This window comes from Pinus tabuliformis, chromosome 7 (assembly GCF_031772625.1).
Source record: "Pinus tabuliformis cultivar Carrire ecotype Pingquan chromosome 7, CPIR1, whole genome shotgun sequence".
NCBI classification, from domain to species: domain Eukaryota; kingdom Viridiplantae; phylum Streptophyta; class Pinopsida; order Pinales; family Pinaceae; genus Pinus; species Pinus tabuliformis.
This window is the reverse complement of record NC_142293.1, coordinates 168,465,028-168,483,209: the sequence shown is the minus strand read 5'-3', so window position 1 is coordinate 168,483,209 and position 18,182 is coordinate 168,465,028.

Below are 18,182 nucleotides of genomic sequence, written 5' to 3'. Positions count from 1 at the left end.
GCTCCCATGCAATAAATATAGTCTCGTCCAAGGAGTAGGTTATAATCCAAGGGTCCTTGAACAACCATTACATTCATTTGAACTGTCTTCCTTCTCAATGTTATGGGCACATCGGGAAGGATCCCTAAAGGTCGACTGGTTCCTTTATCAAAGCCTGTCAGATTTCTTATCTCAGGCAAAAGCGATGGCGAACCAAGCACTTTCCAAGCAGTAGAGGAAAGGATACTCACAGAAGCCCCCTCATCTATGATGGTACCAGCCATGACCATTCTATATATTTGAACGATAATTCGGAATGGTATGCTTGCTGGTAAACGGGGTCTGCCTAGTTGGTTCCAATCGAAGGAGACAACTAGGTTGCTTGGAGGTGGGACCGAGTAGACGGCCGGGTATGGCTCTGACGAACTTCCCTCCTGCAGTAAGGGAATGGGTAGATTGCCCCCATGTTCGTCAGAGTCTGTGTTGATGAAGAGAATTTGGACGCTGTCATCCTTGTTCTCTTCAGTGACTGTATCATCCGAAGATAAAACCTCTGAAGGCAAGACCGGGTCAACTGCCGCCTCGACCTTTTGACTTTTGTCTGGTATGGATTCAGATGGTTTATCTTCAATGATAGGCACTTCAGCTGACCATTTGAGTGGGCCAACTGGATTCTCAACTAGCGACGGACTCGGCAAGAGTTTTTTATATCCAAGAGGAAGTCGTAACGGTGAAACCGGACGATCATCCAAAACTCTTTTCGCTTCGTCTAAGAAGGGACAACGGTGGACAACATGGTTTCCTTCGCACATTTTACAAGGAAATCTAGCTTTCCCTTTTTGTCCTAGGGCTTCGCTTTCGCTAGTTGACGGTGTGCTTTCAACATGATCATCAGAGGTTGATGACACCAGATTGTGCAAATGAGGAGACCAGTCCCTTAGTATCCAAGGGATGCAAGGACAATCTCTGTGAAAGTGGTCTCCTTTGCAAATGACACATGGCGATTTAGGCCTGGTCAGTGCAGTGTGTGGATTTTCGTTAGACGACACTCGTTTTCCCCCATTCGCCTTTGGCTCCTTCTTCTTCTTCTCTTTCTTCTTCTTCTCCTTCTTCTCCTTAGGAGCTTGACTTTTGGCTTTGCCAGCCCCATCAAGCGAAGAGGAAGGAGGAGAGGAAGAATTAGAGGAAGTAGAAGGTTGGTGGGCAACTCTGGACTCGTCTAATTGTTGATTCGATTGTTCAGGAATGGTGGTGTTCTGAACGACATTGGTTGAGAAGAGCCATACTGGCAAGCCAATTGTCAGTCCTGGAAGCGACAGTGTGGCCATATGGGGTGCACCAACATCTCCCCAAGAGGAGAAGGGACTAGGATTTCCACCAAGGGGAATTCCTTGGTTGGTAGACTCCATTTTCTCAACCTAAGATCAACGTAGGAAAAGGGTATGAATATTTCGTTTAAAATAAATTTTTAGACGCTTTGACACAACTTGTTTTTTCAATTTTTAAGAGTCGAGAAAAAACAAAAGATGACTCTAGTCTCCTTCGATTTTTAATGAGCCTGAAGTGACAAGTGCTCAGATGAACCTTTTCCGTTAAGGAGTCTGAAAAGGAACGAAAGGGACTGGTCTGGAGATCTAGGTAGAGGGAGTACCAAACCAATCGCAAAACTGCAGAATACTTTTTACGGTACGACAGTCAATCTTCTCGAATGCTGTGTTCGGTGCATTGCGATCGGTAGGGTGGCCGACACAGCTTCCTATGGATAAAGGTTTTAAGCCTATAGGGGTCTCCCAATATATACTCGATGGTACGTGGGAGCACAAGTCCGTACTGGCACTTATCGTCTCAAAGTGGAGGAATCACCCAACCATCAGTGAGGACAACAGTTACCAGGCTTTACGACACCGGAATACGTCTCTAGCCTAGACCTCTAAATGTTGTGCGTTAAGTTCCAAAGCATTGTTAGATTCATTCAATTTATTTTAAGTTGATCTTTCTTATGAAGTTTGCCTTTTGGGATCACCACGAGATGTAGATGTAATTCCTAAAATGCAATCTAAAGATGATAAACAAATTTTTATCTCTTTTCAGCAATGAAAATCCTAAGACACAATCTTTTCTCAAAGAGCAAAGAGCACACTGTAAATGCACTTTTCCTAAATCAAGCCAAACAGACTGTCAATATGCAAATGCACATGTGCATGTATTTGTTTTCACTTTCTTAATATTGATGCCTAAAAAGAAAGTTGATGTACAAATCTGAATTTGCTTTCAAGTGACAAACACAAACAAGCTTCTTTTCGAAATCAAAAGGTAGAGATGATTACGACACTTTATGATTTTGAAATAAATACTCGTTTCGACACTAGAAAGTCACAAATTCAAACCAAAGGCAAAAGTAAAAGCATAATCGACTGTCAACAGCAAATAAACTTTCTCCTAAGATCAAAATCGACACTTACAACAGATTTAAATCAAAGGACGACAGTATGACTATTATACTTTTTCAATGGAAAACTGTAAATGATGTAACAAACACACAAAAACATCTACAGTCTTTTTGTACAAAGGGGGCAGAATTAAGGCAAAGAAAAGGGGTTTTTAAACAGACACATACACTGATCACAGGCTGCAAAAATCAGAGACAAAACTGGAAAAAATGAAGCAAAGAACCTCAGCTGCACAAGGCTAGGCTGATCAACGCACCTGTTACACAGAGAAACTGGATTGCAGCGCAGGTAGCCCTCTCGGGAACTGCGTTGAAATGCATAATCTCTTCATAGATCCTGCACTGGGGCAGAAACGAGAATTCTATCCGGGTTCTGGGTCACGGTTTGCAGTTTAATCTATGGTTTTTGGCCGAGTAAAAGCAATCAGTAATGCACAATCAGAGGGTAGATTTAAAGGAGGTCTAAGAGCTATCACAAAGGGCAATCAAATCATTTGTGAATCAGCTGTTCAAATCATAAACAGATCCAGTGAATGGATTGAAGTAGCAGATGTCTACTTTGCATTTGTTAATGGCAAATGCAGTTCGATTGCTACTTCTATGTTTATGAAACAAACAACAAGAGAAACACAAACAAACTAATTAGACACGTTCCCCAGTGGAGTCGCCATTTTGTTAACGGGAAAAGTGTCTACTCAGAACGACCCTATCCCACTAAGGTGTGACAGTGACCTTAGAAACAAACAGGGAAAACTACTTTCGTATTCTTCTTTATGAACTATAAACGAAGAGGAATAGGATGAACCAACCTGTGTCTTGCGCTAGTCCTTTGATCCAATCTCTCTTCTCTTTGAAAGCTTCTAGCTACCTGCTCCCTTACTTGCCCAGCTTCACCAAGTTCCTGTAAGATCACAGAAGAAGAAAACTACACAAAGACATGGATTTATATTCATAAATAGCTTAGGATCAGAGTTAAGCTAAACATACAAATGTAACAAACATCAATGATACACAAGCATGTAGGAGAAACTCAAATAGTTTTATTGATATAACAAGAAGATCCAGGAGGAGTTACAACCGATGATTCCTGATCCAGCATCAACCTCCCAGCATAGAAGTCCCCTCTTCACCTCCAACAAAGCATAAATCACCCAATACTCTGATATCTATCTCAAAACCAACAACAATTCTCTGCAATGTACAAAATTCCAGCCTCTGGATCTCTAGGATGAGGGATCCATATATAGATGTATGCAAAGAGGATGAGTCAGCTTATGATTTGACTAGTGGCTTCTCTCTGTCAGTTCTTGTTTCCACTTGGAGACTGAGAGCCTCTTACTCATCCTTGGTCGAACTCAGTGAGGCAAGTGTCATTGGGGAAGATTCTGGAAGCTTCCATTGTCTGTCCACCTCGCGGAATGACACTGCCATTTGTCATTTCCCACTCAACGCACCCTAGTAGTGCATTTAAGTGCGTTGCAACGCACCTAGCTAGTGTACTTGGGTGCTATGCAACGCAGCTAGCTAGTGGAGCAGCTGAAATGATCCTGATTTGACTGATTCTGAGCAGTTTCTGGTGGAGAACTTCTGGGAGAAGCTGTAATTTGTTGACCCTGTTCCTTTAGGGGCCGGAACAACACTTTCAGGGACTTAGGATCCCTTGGTTTATGGAGATTTCATGCTTAGAGCTGTAAGGCACAAAAATGTCTATAACAATAAACGTGTTACAACATTGGAGACGAGGTAATGGGTCCGCGATGTTGAGCAATTAGGGTTTCTCAATTTTCTGTTGGCACCACATTATCACCACACCCTCATTAATACGACATGTGTGCGCCAGCTTCTCACACTGGTGCACGATGGATGTTTATGTCTAGGAGAGACTATCCCCATCATAAACATGTTAATTCATAGAATCACGAGGCTGACTTACAAAGGCACGAACCTGACTAAGGAGTTTGGAGGGAAGACTAGGGAGAAAGATCTTGCAGACAAGATGAAGAAGGATTACGACCTCCTCAAGAGGTTGCGAGGGTATTCCATTCTTTCCATAATAGACCAGGTAGTTCAATTCACTACCTATATTTTAGCAGGAAAGGTTATGAGAAAATGCCGTGCAGACAAAGTTCCAATGCCAATAGTTTCCCTTGTTTCCCAGTGCACGAAAGGCATACAATTTAATTGGGCAAGGTACCTCTGTTAGGAGTTCCTAGTGAACTGTCGAGAAGCCCCGGATGAAATCAAGCGTTCCACTACGCTTGGTTGTTGCTGTCAATTGTGCTCGTTGCATGGAGATTGTCGGAGGATAGCCAATTTCCTCTGCTCAAGGAAGGATTGCTAGAGGCAGCGCAATTCGCCTCCTTATGGTCTATAAAGGATACTGCGTGGATTACAGAGACAAAGATATTTTGGATTCTTGTGGAAATGGATCTCTGTATGGAAATCAATCAACGTCTGAGGTTGTCCCCAACCTTGTTCATGCAGTTGTCAGCCTACACGACATTCAAGGCTGACTTCCACAGAGTCTATATCCAAGCGCGGAAGGATCCAAAGTAGAAATAACATAAGTTTCCCTATTTGGTGTCAGAAATGGACGTGCAAGAGAATGTAGTGTCATGGCCTACAGAGTGGCACGCCCTGTCAGAATTGGATGTTGGAACAAGCACGTGTGTAGAAAGTTCTGCTGCACAGGAAAGAAAGGAGGCCACTAAGAAAGCTGTGCGTACCCTAGCAGAACGGAAAAAGAGGGAAGTTGCAGAAAAGGATCGCATAGAGAAAGAATGCGCTACTAAGGAGCATGTAGAATAAGAACATTGTGAGTCACATAATGGTGATAAGTCACCTTCACTAGAGATAGAGGAAGAAGAGCTTTCAAGACAATGCGACGGAGGTGATGAGGGGTAAAGCACCCCATTTATTTTGAAAGGAAATGGCAAGGAGCAGAAGGGTGGAACACAAAAAAAGAAGAAATCTGATAAAACATAGGTTGATCCCATGGTGTTGACAAAAGGCGATCATGATGATATTGGCAATAAATTCAGGGATACAACGACGGAAGTGTTGCAGTAGTTTGCGTAGTAATACATGCAGAATATAAGTGGGTGTTGGACAAGCGAGCCTGATACCCGGGACAAGCCAAGCAACAGAACTAGTAAGGACCTTAGATCGCAGAACTATACCGTTGCCAGACGGGTCCATCCGCGCAAAGTCTGCCAAGGATCGTATTATACTTAGAACAATCAAGGACATAGGACTGAATATAGTGACACTCTCCAACAAAACCCTTCACACACTGCATAAGGGGGTGGTAGATGAATTGAGAACCAAGGAGCAATGTGCCCTCAACCTCATAAGTGAGTACAAAGTCAACAATGAACAAATGTTCATTGAAAAGATGTAGGATTTGAAGGAAAAGGAGGCACTTCAGGTGCATAGTTCAAGTCTAGAGTCAGAAGTAGTGAAGGCCTATAAGATAGTGCCTAAAATTCACATCTCAGAGGATGAACAACCAAAAGCCAAAATCATAAAGTTAGCATTTGGTGTGTGTGAGGCCAGAGCAGAAGTTGGACGAGTAACTTTTGAGTTCAACATGAAGATTGCAGAGCTGGAGTTGAAGTTGCAGCCCATGACTCTGCCTGAGGTCCAGGAGCAACGCAGAATCAGAATAAAGGTAGGCATGGCTACCTTGGATGCCACAATCATTGACTGCACAATACTGTTCGAGCAGGCTATGGAGCTATTTACCAATCTGTAGGAGGATACGAAGCTGCAGACATTGAACATAAAGGTAAGGGAAATGCAACTCCACTATGATGAGATCAGGGCGACTACGCGCACCTTAACACCAGCACAACACCTTGCCAAGTTATAGGAAGGAAAAAAACTACTAGCACATGTAGAGGAAGCACAAAAGAAGGAGGCCTTGCTAAAGGCCAGGTTGTAGCCTTGGTTGGAGGAGGCTTATCAGGTCACGACTTCCATCCAAGACAAGCTTAAGGGACTACAACAGACACAAAAAATGATGAGGATCGGTGGTAGAAGGACCAACCACTAAAAAATTGATCAAGGAGGTTTAACAAGAAGTAGCACAAAGTGATACTGAAGTTGTAGTAATCCAAGTGGAGTTGGGGAATCTTCGCAGTAAGATCACAATCCAATAGAGTGAATCAAGGGTGAGTCATGCTCTTTGTGTTGGGGGCCGGTTAGGATGGGGTCCACTGGTTAGTTTGGGGTTAAGATAACCCAAAATTTGGTAAATTTTTGTAAATAATGTAAAGTATCCACGAATTGTGGATGCAGAGCACATTGTTGAATAGGAGTTGGATAAGTTTTCAGTTGGTTTTGAAATTCACCCATGGTCTGTGGACCATGGCATTGTATGAAAAAGGCTATAAATAGTGAGTCTTAGTGAAGTGACAAGTAGAACTAGATGGAGCGAAGATAGAGAATTGGATTGATCGAAGAGTTTAGGACATGAGCTAGGGCATGAACGCTCTGCTTCCTGCACTTATATAGGGAAAGAAAGGCTCCACAGCTGAGTGCGCAGAGGCCTAGGTAGAGTCTGCAGCTAAGTGTGCAGACCACTATAGCTGTGTGCATAGGGCAGTTTGAGTCTGTAATCTTGAATTGAATATCAGTAAAGATAGTTTTCCAAAGAATTCCTGAGTATTTCTATTTATCTCTGTTAATATTATATGATGCGGATGAATGATTTGTTTTATGAAATACTGATTGAATGTTACATGATTCTCTTTAATAAGTCTTAGTAATGTACACAATGTATGTTTAAATACTTTCGCAAAGAATTAGGTGATTTCTCTTATGTTTACTAATGACCTAAGTAAATCTGCGTAAACACTAATTTAGGACTGCTCTCTAATGTGCATTATTGGGTTGAGGAAAAGGTATGTTTTCTCTTTGTAAATAGCTTTATTAAGCATTCATCTTCACATGTTTATCTTGGTTTTATGGATAAAAATAGAGGAAACAATAGCAGAAGCTAGGTAAAATCGATTAGTAAAAAATTAGATAAATTTGGGCATGAAAAATTGACTTTCACTATCTCTATATGCAGGGATGCAGATTGGACGATTGTTATTCAATCGACAGAACAACAGAAACTAGTAAAGGAAAAAAGATAATGTCTTGAGTATGGAAGACATCGGAAGATCAGGAGGACCCATGCTATTCTATGATGAAATCAGATCGAGTGTTGCGAAATCCTCAAGATCCCCTGATCCTGAGGATTCGCTTGTATCTATTTACTTTTCCAAATGTAATATAAAGTTGAGAGGTGAATTGAACAGCTAGGGAGGAATTCACATATTGTAACTATTCTTTTGGACATATAATACCTTTATCTCGGTGATGTTGTAACTCTGTAATTGATTTTAATGAAGAAGACTGCATTTTAGTCATAATCGTATTCTGAATATCTAACAACGAGGACTTCTGGAGACTTTGGGCCCAGTCAAGAGAAGATCTACTATTTCAATTGTGTTATAATCATTTATGTTTACTCTTATACTTGTTTATTATTGTTAGTCTGTAAAGTTAGTGCCATTCTGATTACTGTGAGGATTGATGATTCTGATTTGCATTTGCTATTTAGGTAAGATTCCATATTTAGCTATGCGCTACAGAGGTGTGATACTCTTTATTGAATTGGTTATGCTAACTTTAGCGTTAGATTATTGTTCATTCTAAGTAACACTATTATAGATTTCAAAACTATAACTGATTGCTTTCCATGAGATGCTTATATGGTTATTTGCTGTTCAATTTTTATCGCTTTCCTTCATGTTAAATGAATTGGTTCCAATACTAGTTATATTTCTAAGCGTGATTCTTTCTATTTTCATTCTAATTCAATTTCTTGCAGAATATATTAAGTAGACTTGAAAGTGTGTTACGAATTTCTTTCAGAATTGTTTGGATTGAATTTAGAGAAATAAACATTAGCAATTGCAACGATTCCAACTTATTCCATTATGAGTTGACCTATGGATTCACTAGATATACAGTGCTGAAACTATTGAAATAAAAAGACTTGCCCTAGGTTGATGATTAATGTAGGTATTAAGATTGCTTGTAATAAGACATCTTAGTGCACCTATATTTTGGTGCCGTTGCCGGGGAGAGTGTTTCAAAGTGATTTCCTATTATCTTGTTGTAAAATAATTGGGTTTTAAAAATGTGATGTAAGAACCTACGTAACTAGCAAGCAAAATGCTTGCTCACCATCTTTCTTTTCAGCAAATGCGTAGAGGTTAAATAGGAATAAGCTTTTTATGAATGGCTAGGAATAAAAAGATAGAAAAAGATCAGAACCCCCCACCTAAATCCACAAAACCCAAGGGATCGATGAACCTTAGGAGAACAAATTTTATAGACAAAATCATAAGAAAAGCAGAGTCTCAAGCATTAGTAGGATTCCAAACTTTATTTGGGAAAATCCCTACTATAATCCCTCAGGAAGCAGGCTCACCATCCATAACCTACGCTGATATTCATAGCCAAATTGGAGGATCTGAACAGAGTTTTCAGGTTACAACAAATTTACATTCTGATCCTCTACAAGAGGGAAAATCATGCAACTTAAGAGAAGGAGAGGGAGAAACCAGTGGAATTGCTAAGGTAGGACCACAATTGTCTGAACAAGGATCTCCTGTGATCCCAGATCTAGGCAGTTCTGCAAAACCAACTCAGATTGGGAGTCCTTCGCTTACTCAAAAAGCACCCCTTGAAATTCTGGAAGGATATTGGCACATTTTTGACCAAATGGTGAATCTACCACCTCAAGGTCAGACCTCGACATTGGAATACCCCATAATCAATCAAGTGGCCAATGCCCCGATGAAAGCTATTCCCTTGCAGAGCATCCCAACTTTTCATGGGATGACCATAGAGGATCCCGATGCCTTCTTATTTGAGTTTGATGTACTCTGCAGAGGGTATGACTATACCACCGACCCTCAAAAACTAAAATTGTTCCCTTCTACTCTAAAAGGAGCAGCCTTGAGATGGTTCATGGTTCTAGGTAGACATACTATTAACTCTTGGAATGACATGAAAACTTCTTTCCTCACAAAATACCAGGACTTTTGGAAGACTAGGGAATTAAAAGATGAAATCTTTAAGATGGCTGCAAAGGATAATGAAACTCTAGAAGAATATGTCGAACAGTTTCACTATAATTTGCAGAGATCTCCTCACACCACTTTACCAAAAGAAGCCCTGAGAGCTATCTTAATTAAGGGACTGAAAGAAGAATGGATAGAAACTCTAAATTAGATGGGGAAAGGAGATATTTCTCAAGAAGATTATGATGAAATCGTTCCCTTGTGTATTAGGTGTTCGCGAGGTAGCACATGCACATAGGAAGCTGAGATCATATGACCAGAGGAAGCAAACCACACAGTGGAGGCGTAACAAGAATGGAAATCGGTAAACTCCTGGAAGACTTCAAGACTGACATCCTGGGCACCCTTACAATGCAGTTAGACCTCCTACAAGCTTTACATAAACAAGCCTTAGCAGAACAAAACTTGGCCATTTTCTACCCATGCTACCGGAAGAAGCATAGCCAATGGGAGTGTCCATTGAACATGGCCCAAACATGCATCATTTGCACCAAGGATCACACCACTTAACAATGTCCATCACTTACAGGGCTGAAAGAAATTTTCAAAGAAGCAAAAGAAGAGACAGAACAAGTATATTTAATGAACTAACGTCAACAGTGGGAGGGCAAATCCACAGGTATTTCACAAGGCACATTCCAGTTCTTTCCTTCATTATTTAATCAGCAACAACACCCCGGCGCAACATGGCAGGACCAATCACCTTACTCGAATTGGAAATTCCAACCATCTCCTATGACACCTTGGCCAACTCATCCCTTTCTGGGTAATGGCTGGCTGAATTCTAATTTTACTCATGTTTGGAAAAGTAATCCAAATCCATCCCAATGGCCTGCCTCTACTTCTCAAAATATGAACTAGTCTCCGAATGGGCAACGACCTTTAGGGATATCCAATACACCTATGGGGACAGGTCCTCAACCTCAACCTACATTATCAGCTCCATATCCATTACAACAAAATCCTCAGCCCCTTTTGCATCCTCAATTTCCAGGCCAACCGAATCTAAATCCCAATAACAAGCTGGTTCAACTCTTGCAAATTGTCGAAATCTCAGACTATGAGATTGAACAAAAAGAATGTAATGAACTTAGATTGAGGTCATGATGCATCATCACCCCCAAGGAAAATAGAGACCATCCATAAATTGAGTTAGAAACCCCACCTGTACATATACCATCAACTGTGATTGACACATAAATAAAACAAGGAGAATATAAAGATCAACATGAAGACCCTGAGAAACTCATAGTCACTTCTCCCCTATTCCCCGAAGGGTTAACGATATCTAAACCAATTGTTTATCCAGATTTTAATCTTGTAGGTGAACTAAAAAATCTCTGTATTAAAATTCCTCTCCTCCAGGCCATCCAAGATATTCCTATTTATGCTAAAACGATTAAAAAGCTATGTGTAAAGAAGTTTGTGAGGAAAGCAAAAGATTCACCCACCATTCATGTTGTAGAGACCTTGTCTGATTTTCTCTTGGGAGGGGAAACTCTGGTAAAGTATGAAGATCCCAGGAATCCCATAGTTACAGTCCAAATATATGGCATCTCCTTTCCAAACATACTAGTTGATCTAGGTGCAACCATTAACAGCTTAACAACAGAAACCTGTCAAACACTTGGTATTACAGCTTTGGAACCAACCACCACCCTGCTAGAAGTTGCTGATCATTCGGTGGTGAGACCAGAGGGGAATTTATAGGATATTACAGTTTCTGTTGATTCATGGGATTATCCAATAGATTTTTTCATTATAAACCCAAAGAGTCGATTTGATGGGAACCCTCTAATTTTGGGCCGACCTTGGCTGGAAACAACTGATGCTTATATAGGCTGCCGAGAGGGAAACATGACCATTGCTAAGGGGGATGCTGTAAAAAATCTTGTTTTATATCCTCCTTCCAAACCAAATCTGCCCATTGTAAAAATACATAAACAACCACCCACATACCTGGAAGAAAGCATTCGTTCACCACTTACAGTAGCAAAGGCACTTGAATTCAAGAATCAGACTAAAGATGATGTTATAAACAACTTTATTAGTCAGCCAGCTAATGTGAACAATGTAAAATGTCAAATGTTAAAAGCAATTCTTGATAATGAAGCCTTGGAATACCCTTTGAAAGATACAAATGATCAACATATCTAGACAACTACTATTCATAACAGCAAGCCTATTGAAATTGAGCTAAGCAAAGTTTTAAACATTAATGATAGTCTGGATAGTGACCAACAACAAAAGCTCATTCATGTCCTATAAAAATATAAAGGGAATTTTTCCTGGGACTATCCTGAGATGAAGGGTATAGACCCATAGTTGTGTACACATCATATCTACACCGAAAAGGATGCTTGTCCTATCCGACAGCCTCAACGGAGATTGAATCCAAATCTCAAGGACATTATAAAAGAAGAGCTACAGAAGCTACTGGACGTGAATTTCATTTACCCCATTTCGGATAGAAAATGGGTCTCTCCATTGGTAGTTGTCCCCAAGAAAAATGGGAAGTGGCATATCTGTGTGGATTATTGGGAATTGAACAAGGCAACATAGAAAGATCACTTCCCTCTTCCATTTATTGATCAAGTCCTTGATACTCTGGCAAGGAAGCAGTTCTTTTCCTTTTTAGATGGCTTCAACGGCTACAATCAGATTCAAATCGCCCCTGAAGACCAAGACAAAACAACCTTCACCTGCCCGTGGGGTATTACCATTTGGCTTATGCAATGCCCCAGCTATGTTTCAAAGAGCTATACTCAGCATTTTTGCTGATCTGATAAATGAAGGACTTGAAGTTTACATGGATGACTTTACCCTGTATGGGGATGACTTTGATCAAGTGCTACAAACATTAGAGAAGGTTTTGGAATGATGCATTGCTACCAGGCTGTGTTTAAGCAATGTCAAGTGTCACATGATGATGACCAAAGGCGTAATCCTGGGACATTACATTTCTGCAGCAGGGATATAGGTAGATCCAATAAAGTTCCAGGTAATTATATTACTACCTACACCCTGTTCTCAGACGAAGGTAAGTAGCTTCCTTGGATATGCAGGCTATTATCACATGTTTATCAAAAAACTTTCACAAATTGTTGCACCTTTATATGCTTTAACTGGAAATGTTGACTTTAAATGGTCTGACAAATGTGACACAACTTTTACAGATTTAAAGAAACTAGTTTCGACGACACCAATATTACGTGGACCTAACTGGGAGCTGCCCTTTCACATCGCCATGGATGCATCAGATGCAGCAATAGGCACTGTCCTCGTCCAGGAGGAGGACATAAAACCTTATGCTATATATTATATCAGTGAAAATCTTACTGGTGCTGAACTTAATTATACAATAACAGAAAAGGAATTCTTAGCTTTCATTTATTCCATAAACAAATTTAGACATTATATAACCGCATATCAAGTTTCTCTGTATACTAATCACTCCTCCATTAGGTATTTAGCTAACAAACCTATTACAAATGGTTGAGTGACTCGTTGGCTATTGCTTTTGCAGGAGTTTGATATCACCATTAAAGATTTTCCGGGGAAGGAAAACCTAGTCGTTGATTTTCTGTCTCGAGTTCCAAATATAAATGATCCATTAACAATGGACGACCAATTTCTAGATGAACATTTGTTTTCCGTAGAAGTTAAAACGCCATGGTATGTAAATGTAGCAAACTATCTAGCAGTGGAGAAGATGCCTAGGCATTTGACAGTAAGGGAAAGGAAATAGATTGTCCAGCATAGTGCCAAATTCTCTTGGATTGGCGGATATATTTTTCACACAAGGTATCATATGTGTATACACAGATGCATTCGTGAGGATGAGATTTATGACATCCTGAAGGCTTGCCATGACAAGCCCTGTGGGGCACACTTCACAGATCGTAGAACATGGAATAAGGTACTACAGATGGGCTATTATTGACCCACATTTTTTAAAGATGCTACGAAATATGCCCAGGCTTGTGATAGCTGCCAAAGGATGGGCTGGCCTAGTTAATATGATGAAATGCTGTTGCAACCCCAATTGGTAATAAAACCTTTCGAATGATGGGCATTGGACTTTGTTGGCCCATTTCATCTACCAACAAACCAAAAAGCCTACATACTGGTTGCCACAGATTATGTAATAAAGTGGGCAGAAACAACAGATTTTCCAAGAGCTACAGAAGAAGCTGTAATTAATTTTCTTTTTGGGCTATTTTTGCGGTATGGTTTACCTCGGGAAGTGATAACCGATGGATGGGGGCAATTTGTAGGACATAAGACTACAACCACTCTCAGAAACCACCACATTACACATAGAGTCACTTCCCCATGTCACCCGTAGGCGAACGGGCAGGTTGAAAGCACCAATAAGGTCATCGAAGCAATTTTGACCAAAACGGTCTCAACACATCGGCGGGACTGGGCTGCTAGACTGTCGAAGGCCTTGTGGGCCTATCACACAAATTGGTGAAATACTACTAGATATTCTCCGTACCAGCTTGTATTTGGCAAATAACTTATCTTTCCTATTGAATTTGAAATAAAGACTCTTAGAACAACTTAGGAAGTGGGATTGGATTTGACAAAGGCCCAAACCAAATGAATTCAACAAATAAATGAATTGGACAAGACTTGACTACTTTCTCTACAACACAATGCAATTATTCAGCAGCAAAGGGAAAAGTGGCACGACAGTCTTATTAAAAAGAAGATGTTTCAAAAAGGAGATTGGGCACTCCTCTATGACTCCAGATTCCAAGAGTTTATGGGCAAGTTACAGACAAGGTGGCTTGGCCCTTATGAAATTCAAGAAGTACATAACAATGGTACTCTCACTTTGACTACCATTGACGGTTCTAGCCATTGTTCAAGGCGAATGGGCATCGAGTGTGTCTTTATCAAAAAGCACTCACCAAAGAGTCTTTTATTCAATAGGTACATGATGACCCCACCATGCAAATTTTAGCTGCAGGGAGTAATGATCCGACAGCTTTGCTCTCATAAAAATGTATCTTTCTTCAGCTGTAAATAATGTATATATTCTTAGTTGCAATCTAGTTAGGCATCACCATGTAAATATGAGCATTTCTCTTGTTTTTTGGTGTGTTTAGTACTTGTAGTTGAATTGATTGAACGATTGTTGTTCAATCAATTGAACAACACTTTTTGTGTGTGTTTTTCTGTTCAAATCGATTGAATGATTGCTGTTCAATCAATTGAACATCACTTTTTGTATCTACTATTCAATCGTTTGAACGCTTTCTGTTCAATCAATTGAAAAACACTTTTTTGGGTGTTTTTGCTGTTTAATCATTTGAATGATTGCTATTCAATCAATTGAACAACAATTTTTGGGTGTTTTTGCTGTTCAATCGTTTGAATGATTATTGTTCAATCAATTGAACAATACTTAGTTTTTTTTCCATGTATTTTTCTGTTCAATCGTTTGAACGATTGCTGTTCAATCAATTGAAAAATAAATTTTGTGTTTTTCTGTTCAATCGATTGAACGATTGCTGTTCAATCAATTGAACAACACTTTTTGTGTTTTTTTTTTTCAATCGATTGAACGATTGTTGTTCAATCAATTGAACAACGCTTTTTGCATTTTAGTGTTCAATCGATTGAATTGTTGTTCAATCAATTGAACAACACGTTTTGCATTTTTGTGTTTTGCTGTTCAATCGATTGAACGATTGCTATTCAATCAATTGAACAACATTTTTTGTGTTTTGATGTTCAATCAATTGAACATCACTTTTTGCATTTTGTTGTTCAATCGATTAAACAATTGTTGTTCAATCGATTGAATGATTACTGTTCAATCAATTGAACAACACTTTTTATGTTTTGCTGTTCAATCAATTGAATAACACTTTTTGTGTTTTTGTGTTTTGTTGTTCAATCGATTGAATGATTGTTGTTCAATCAATTGAACAACACTTTTTGCATTTTCGTGTGTTTTGTTGTTCAATCGATTGAACAATTGTTGTTTAATCAATTGAACAACACTTATTTGTTTGCGTGTGTTTTGCTGTTCAATCGATTGAACGATTATTGTTCAATCGATTGAACGATTATTGTTCAATCAATTGAATAACACTTTTTGTGTGTTTTGTTGTTCAAATCGATTGAATGATTGTTGTTCAATCAATTGAACAACACTAATTTCTTTTTGAATGTATGTTGTTCAATCGATTGAACAATTGCTGTTCAATCAATTGAACATCCCCGATTTTTCTTTTTGTATGTTTGTTATTTAAATCAGTAGAATGAATAACTGTGATTTCTTTCTTCTATTTCATCGTCAGTCATTCTTTTCACCATTTTTCTTTCTCTTCTATGTTTTGAATAAAAACCATCTAGTTGGACTTGTGCCTAAGATAAACAAAAGCAAAAGTTGACATGGTGCATATCTATAATGAATGGCTATATATCTTCCCTTTGGACACATCGAAAAATGATTTATTATTCTAATACCCTGCTAGTTTATCTTTTACACTTTCAAATGGATAAATCCCTTTGATATGATGATATGGGGGTAAAATCATAACTTTCATTGGCATTTTTTTTTACTTCTTACGCCATCCCTGACTCTTAAGGAGTAAATGAGCCTCCCTCTCTTTACAATAAAATCATCAAAATATGGAAATATGAAAATATGAAAATATGAAAATGTAACAAGCATTGTCTTAAAGAGGATAGGGGGTCTCAGTACGAGCCAGCCTACCATGATCATAAGGATGTAACAGGTGACATTCCATTATGGCCACTACACCAAGGTAATGACCTTCTTGATAATTAAAACCGTCAGAAGGACAGGGCGTCTCATCACAAGCCAACCTGATCACTTTGTTATATCCTGGTGAATGGAACTATGATTATTTGGTTACCATGCCAACATAGTGGTCTCTTTATAACAAGAAAATGAGAATCATCTAAATACTAAAATGAGGACTCTAGCTCATTTGTGGCGTTAAAAAGCAACCCTCTCGAGGCTATGAACACTTTCTGGCAGCAGTGGCTCTACTTATGGTATTAAAGTATTATGTTACACTGCCAAATACTCTTTATCCTATTACCACCTATGGATTCGTTTCTAAAGGAAAATTTCCCATTTGAACAACATTTCTAATAGCCAACATGCATGGTAACCTATATCTTATATACATCATATCATTGTTGTCCAATCACTTTATCGACAGTCATTAATATTATCACTGGTCATGCGTTTTCCACTTTTCCACCTAAGGTAAATATCTATTTACATAATGATATAAATCTCTGTTTTATTTTATGGGCATTTCAAATATTTTGATGTGTAATGCTTTGATTGCCTTTGTCGTATTTTACGCCGCTTTTATTTGATTGGTCTCTTGCATTTATGATCTACTGATGCCTCCTTCCTTTTTCCCATCCTTGGCGAGCGTGGATGCCCTTCTTTGATTGGAGGGGGGATGGTCTACGTATGAACGACATGTGTGACAATATATGGATAGTTGTGTGATGATTATTAAACTGATTTTCAGTTAAAGGATTGCATGATGAATGCGTGTGTGTAATAATTATCAAACTGTTTCTGATTGGAGGAAAGAAGGAAACCATTATGGATAACATGCAAATTGATTATGATCATACGACAAATATTTTTGACGAGACAAATAACTTAATTGTCTTTGATATTAATTCTCAAAACAACATCATTTTTTTGTCAATAGCTTTAACTTTCTCTGGTGTTGTTCCAAATTGTGCAAGTGTGAGAGATGTGCATGCAAGTGAACCAGTCACAGAAAAACAACAACCATGAGAGGAAAAGCCATTCGAAATGAACTCAAAGCGCTCAGGATATCAGACTAGGCTCGTGCGATCCTTGAGCGCTTCGATTGGCTACAATACTTGACTAAATTACATGGATTTCACGAGGAGATGACACTTGAATATCTGTAGAATTTGCAGAATGGATGCACCACGATGAAAGTTAGGAACATAATGGTCTCCAAAGCAGTCATAGCTAAAATCTTTGGACTTCCAACATAAGGAATAAGATGGACGGACAAACATGTTCTTCTGTAGGATGCAACCACAATATTTCAGGACCCAGATGAGCAATTAGTGCGAAAAGGAAAAGGGGTTCACCCTACAACTTTAAGACATCCATGGAAGAAATCAAAAGCCATTGTGCAAAGGTATATCACATGTGATAGGCGACAGGACATGGTAAAACCTCACCAAATTAATCTGTTAGCTATTTTGAAACAAAAAATTACAGTTAACTTGCCATTTTATTTAAATTCCATATTGCATGATGTTTCTCGTTGGGTTAGAAAGGAAAAGGACCCAAATACAGTCATCAACCATCATGAGCTGATCAAATTGATTATCATTCATGGACTGGCCCAACAACATCTAACCTAGGATAATCTTATAAATCCTACTTTGGCCCCACCTATAGAAAACCTAGCAACTGAACAACAAGGGCCAAGAGTGACAGGTCTGAAAAGGACACAGAAAAGGAAGAATCCCTCTTTGGCCTCAGGCCCAACAAAATGAAGACACTTTGCGAGGATAAAGTCACAACAACACACCCCAATTCAAATAGACGAGGC